The sequence below is a fragment of the Patella vulgata genome, chromosome 4 (assembly GCF_932274485.2).
Source record: "Patella vulgata chromosome 4, xgPatVulg1.2, whole genome shotgun sequence".
In the NCBI taxonomy this organism is placed as follows: domain Eukaryota; kingdom Metazoa; phylum Mollusca; class Gastropoda; family Patellidae; genus Patella; species Patella vulgata.
Genome location: NC_065882.2, coordinates 74812602 through 74818951, shown reverse-complemented (window position 1 = coordinate 74818951; position 6350 = coordinate 74812602). Strand labels below are relative to the sequence as shown.

Here is a 6350-nt window from a genome sequence, read left to right as displayed (position 1 = left end):
CTTTTACTGGTTAGGGTTACAGGAGAATTGGCTATGGTTTTTAGTTTCTTGGTCATAATTATACGTACATTTCCAACAAATAGTCAAATGTGGATTCGACTCCTTCCTTTTACTGGTTAGGGTTACAGGAGACTGAGGAGTCGTATCAAACATGAATGCCAGTATTCTTTAGATATACATGTAGCCTATCAATAAATACCGTAAGTCCGACAATAATAAATAAAATATTTCTGATTTTATTGTCGTCTTTTCCCACTGGCTGTACGCCATTTTGAAACTAGCTGACGAAGACAGCTCGGGCGGCGATTGTTCGACTCGGGACTGCTCTGTCAGTATCTAACAAACGCATTTAGTTCGCGTACAACATTTAAAAACCGAATGTCAGTATGGTATTTCTCACATAATTGGTTATCGCAAAAACAGAGTAAACTGAAAGCCAGTAATCTCGACTCAAACCAATAGTCTATAGCCCACTTACTACACTGTCACTAGGCTTCCTATATTATTGTTTGTGGACGGTTTACTACTCAGTGATAAGCCTGGGCCGCAAAAAGAGGTCTCGCCTTTTATTATTAGTATAATGACTTCCTCATGTGCGGCAGGTTAGTTTGCTTCTAAAAACACTGTTTTCCGTTCCAAAAAATACAAAAGTAATTTTCTACCAGATGACCATGGTTCTTTTCACCGAGACTAGATAATTTCTCTCGGTGTAAGGGTATAGCTATGGATAAGTTCATACAAGGTCAATAAATCCGCGGTCACTTCGGGTCACACTGTTGAGAAAATAAACCGATGGGTTTGTTTAGTAGCAAATCGAGCGTGAATCAACTGAGTTTGTACTGAAAAATTTTTGAGTGATATGTATGAACTGTCTTCACACATTCGGTTTATAATTAGGGATACACAGGTACAGTGGCAAATGTTGTACTTCACAGACTGTTTACCTCCGAACTACCTCCGCACGAAATCCCCGATTTGGGTACTTGTTAAAAGAAAAAGAAATAGTACCTGTGCGCATGCCAGTAAAAAAACCCCTAAGAGTTCGCGCATAAAAATGCCCGAACGTACCAGGCGCCAGGTCATCCAGGCTTTACAAATGAAATGGGGTTTAACGTCCTTCTGTTCTGCTCCTATACTGGGCTAATGAAGACGGGCATACGCCATACAGTGTGCTATGAGGGAAATTTTGCCCGGACAGCGGCACTATCGTCTACTCTTATATCGAATTCCAACTGCCAAGGTATCTTTTACGTGTATTCCAATGTATACACGGGACCTCGGTTTTTCGTCTCATCCGAAGGACTAGACAGCTGTCCTTGTCAGGCCCTCCGTCAGGCTTTACACTGGTTGAATGTAGCCGAATAACACACATAACCAATTATATCTTATGATTAATGTATCATTTGGTTTTATTTCATACACAAATATATAATATTTTAAAATGTTATTAGTTATCGATACAAGACGTATAACAGGTGTTTTAACAGGTGATCGTTTTACCAGAAATATCAGTCCATACAGCAGAGCAAGCACAGCCTTGTCTGTAAAAAGAACAATATCATTTTATAAAAGCATAATTATACAACACTCGTTACTATAAAAAAAAGTATTAAAAGTAGTAGGTAACAACTGCTTTCCAGGTTGGTATTCGAAATAAAAATCCTAAGGTTGGAGCTCACAGGTTTTATTTCGAATAGGTTGCTACCTGACTGCTGACTTACACATCGACGCACACAATAAAGATTATCGCCAAGTATCCCCTATTGTATACTTAATATGTGCATTTGAAATTTCAAAGCATGTGTTTATGGGAATATCAACCTCTAATTTTCTTCTTAGGACTCCACTTTAAATATTGTGTATTTATTCTGTCACTCATTCAGTTTACGGTTCCACACAGTAACAACAATACCTTATTTTGTTCCTACATTTTATATTAAGCACTACTACATATAGGTTACAAGCATAATAAAGTCTAACCCGCTCTCATGCGGCGAGTCTGCTGATGGAAATTCCTACATCTTTTCCCTACGAGAACTACATGGCTGTCCACCCTAGAGCGCACATTATATAAATTATATATTCTCAGATTCACACCCATTAATTATTCTATTGGCTAATTTTGATGGAATTAATCATGTGATTGGTCACTCTTGCCAAATATGAAATGGTAACTTTCCTATCACGTGTTTTGAGAATTTATCCTTGAAAAATGCAAATGACCAACATGTTTACTAAACTATAGCTGCGTTAACGTATCTTAACAACCAGCATACTTTCTCTATTTTTGGTTAAGAACTTAGAATTAATAATTTGTAAAGATAATGATATTGTTTCGGCCATCATATTTCTCCATTCCTTGTCTATGGATTTGAAAACAATGGAGAAAACAAATTAAACATAAGTATTTATCAATTTATAAATAATGTTCAATGGTCCACTTAAATTCGCCTAAATTACCAAATAGTATTACAATTGTTTTCGATTAGAAGGAAATCGGATGCATTCATAATATTCTTCGATCCAAGCGTATCACCTAAAATAAATTTAGCTATATATGTTCAGCGATACTCGGATAAAAAAGTTCTGTGTGTTTTGTTTTAAAAGAAGGTGCCTTTGCTGGTATACAACGTTAATTTGGCCAAGTCTTTTTTGTTGACCGCTCCATTTCATTGGTATACAGATTAAAGCCCTACCTGCAGGTAGCATCAGGATTACCGGCACATGTAGCTACCATACATGGATCAATGAAACACATCGCGGGAAATGGGCAATTATTTAAGCCACCTGCAAAGTTAAAAATTAAGTCAATTACCTGCAAATAGCACCAGGATGACCGGGACAGCTTGATGTCATACAAGGGCTGACAAAACACATGATTTGCGATGTACATAATTTAAAGCCACCTATAATTATAATAATTGACTAAGGCAATATACATGTATGTAAATAATCATCTCGATTAGTCTTTGGATGCATAATTCTAAGGGGGATTGGGTGTACGAATGGTTAACGCGTAGGCATTACATCTTAAGGTCTGTCATTGAGTCAAGTGGCGTGGGTTCGATTCCTCGCTTATACACGACAAGGAGTAGGGTCGCCTGTCCAACCTCGTAGGTTTTCGCTGGGTTTTCTTTTTTCCTCCCACTGCTAAAGACCCCTACGCGCAAACGAAGTAATGAAGTAAAATTGAACCATGTGTTAGTCGCGAAATGACTTAGTTTTGTCGAGTGGACGTTACTCTCTCTCTCAATTCTAAATTGCTCAAGGTAATAGCGTTGTTTAGACTGTTTCGAGACTACCTTAATTATAGTGGTGTCCTTCTCGAACCTTGTAGATCACCCGTTGTAAAGGCGGTATATTAATAATCGTGTAGCGTTGTTTAGAATCTTTCGAGACTACCTTCTAGATCACCCGTTGTAAAGGCGGTATATTAATAATCGTGTAGCGTTGTTTAGAATCTTTCGAGACTACCTTCTAGATCGCCCGCTGTAAAGGCGATAATTAATCCCTAAGCTGTCTTGACTAGATGGTTCATTTTTCTAGTGGTATCATACTTCTAGTATAAAGTTCACGATTCTTATCAGTTGATTCACGGTGCACTTTCATCACGTCGGGTCAATTCTTTTGAATTAGTCAGCTTTTGTTAATAAAATGTCTAGCCTAAAATTTGTAGAAACGTGATGGGCAGGATAAGAAGCTAGGCTTTGACAACACTGACGAATTCCGTTCTAAATCCCAGAATTCAAGAAGCTATTGGGAACTTAGATTATTAGATGATGTTATTATAACTGTACCTGTTTTGGCCTCTGCTATAAAACATTTTTCGGGCATTGATCGTTATGGTTCATCAATTTTTCAGAAAGCTTTATTTTTGTCACAAGTATGCTCTTTTTCAGTACCCGCCTGTCCTGTTACAACAATATTGTGGCCCGTTTTTGTAATTTCAAAAGCCTATAGCTTTGCTCTGCAGTTAATACCAGGGATATTTGTCATGTTTTGGTGCAGTCTTGATCACCCAGTCCCTAAGCAAATTTCGTATAATGGATAGGTTAATGAAGGGACTGGGTGATACAGACTGTTACTAGCAAAAATCAAAAGGGAATTCCTTTTGACCTCATTTCGTTTTACTTCCGGTCCGACGAAGTTGCTAATCGCGGAGTGATAGTGCTTCATGTTTGATTTATAATTAATAACACCGTAAAATGACCAAATTAATTACATTGGAAGCTGTATAATGATCAAATAACGTCTTGTTGGCAATAAACACAACGGGAAGTGTTAGAACTTGTGAGTATTGTGAGATGATAGCCGACGAAATGTCAACGAGTCAAAACAATATTGCGGGTGATGCACGGGGTTAATACTATAATAACTAGTCAAGCAGTATTAAGAAGTTCTATCTTAATCACTTCGAGTGCCTGTGTGTTAACCCACACTCATGACTTAATAATTCACAGTGATATGTTTCTCGCCTGTCTGAAACTGGAATGTGGAATATGACGATCCTGAAATTAAAGCAAAGAACCGCACAGAGACTATCTAACCCCGTCAGATTTCCTTATTTGTAACAATTAAATTCAGGCCCTAATTTACATTGTCTCCTGTAGCCTAGGTCCTTGTGGCCTAAACATTGGGCTAATACAGAATGGGGCGTTACACATTGTTCCCCGTTAGAGGAAAGAGGAGAGTGTTTGTCTCGTGACTTGGGGTAATATGGTAGTTCTAGGAAATGTACCAAGATCATTTCTACTTAACCTTTTTAACCCTTTAACCTCTAAACATATTATTGATATTCCCATTGCATTATTCATAGGGTTCATTATAACAGTTCTTAAAGGAATCGCTACTATTTGGGACCTAAAAATTGACACAAATGGGTCGCAACGCATATAACAATGTAATATGAATTTATATAAACTGTTTTACACTCGACCGTTTCCGTTTTTACTCTTAATTTTAAATCAATTATGTTTGCCTTAATACGCCAGAAGTCTCAATCGAATGGCCATCTCTAGCGTCTGGTTATTCCAGTCTACACCGATAGTATTTATTGCGCAAGATCTCCAGAAAAGGATTTGTCTACGATATCACCCTAGGTGGAAGTGGACGTGAAACTCTAGAAACGAACGAACGAACAGAAAAGGATATGGCGTCATCGTTTGCCATAACTTGTGGAATATGTCTAGCCTCGTTCTTCGAGTAGATTGTTACAAATGGTGCTGAAACGCATTATGTTACACGATTCGTTTACCAATGGTAAAATGTTTTTTTTGTCTTAAATATTGAATATCAGATGCCCAAGTGATACTTACCAAGTCCGAAATTTTCGAGAAATCGTTTGCTTGGTGCTCCTGTAATTATAATTTGATGATGAATGGCGATTGATCTTATCAATCGTATGGATCAAGATTTGATCATGAGTGATCATTGATTTTATCAATCTTATGGATCAAGAATCATCATTTTAAGAACGAGAAAGTGGAAAATATTTTAAAAAATAAATTAAGCCATGACTAAATATAATGGCTAAAGTCTGTTACATCTATGTTCTTAAGCGAGATTATGAAATAACTGGTCTGATTTCGATTTCTAACACCGGGGCTAATAACTCGTCTGAAACAGATTCTCGTTCAGTGGATATTCCAACTTGTTTCTGACCTTTCTATATTATATCTACTGAAAGAGAATCGGTTTCATATTCCGTTATAAATGGTTTATCCATAATTTATCATTTTGTTATGATATAATTTAAATTTTGAATATGGTATGTAGATTATTCATATTATCTATTAAAGCTGTCTCTTTTTGTAATTAGTAGAGCCAAGAAAACTAGTACACAAAGACTTACCATTTACAGCAACCATAGCACAGATGAGGACGGCGAATACAGCGACTTTCATGATGTTTAACTAAAATGTGATTACGACGTGACTTGAATAAGACCAGCATGTAAATATATCTTATTTAAAGTTTTTAACGTGTAAACATTTCTTGTTAGATATAGAGATAACCAGCTGTTAAAGATAAGACTTTCGTGAATAGATTAACTTCAATACATCCACTAAAAGAAAATCTATAATCTGTCTAAGTGGTTTATATTGTATTTCAAAATTAAGAATATGAATTAATTTATAAACTACTATCAATTTAATAAAATTAAAGGAAACATAATCAAGCTATGACGTTCATATAATCATTTATTAGTACACTATTATTCATTTTGTAAATTCTAAGGAAAAACAGTGTACGTGTACTAGGGAAAAACAATCCGGTGACGGAAACAAAATAGCATATTCAACTTTCGATATTTCCTCAATCGCTTATTTAGTTAATATGACGGAAATTGA

At 36.3% G+C, this 6350-nt stretch overlaps 1 long non-coding RNA gene across 2 annotated transcripts; it reads right to left on the bottom strand.

The window, feature by feature from the left end:
• Positions 1-1391: 1391 nt before the first annotated feature.
• LOC130012545 (uncharacterized) lies at positions 1392-6020 on the bottom strand. Of its 2 annotated transcripts, none has more exons than XR_008788006.1 (4): positions 5852-6020; positions 5316-5354; positions 2697-2787; positions 1392-1541 (listed from the first exon to the last, which is right to left on the bottom strand). It is a non-coding gene; the product is annotated as an uncharacterized LOC130012545 (long non-coding RNA). The 2 variants fall into 2 exon arrangements; XR_008788005.1 differs by lacking the exon at positions 2697-2787 and adding an exon at positions 2816-2906 and having other exon boundaries at positions 5852-6012.
• Positions 6021-6350: the final 330 nt, after the last annotated feature.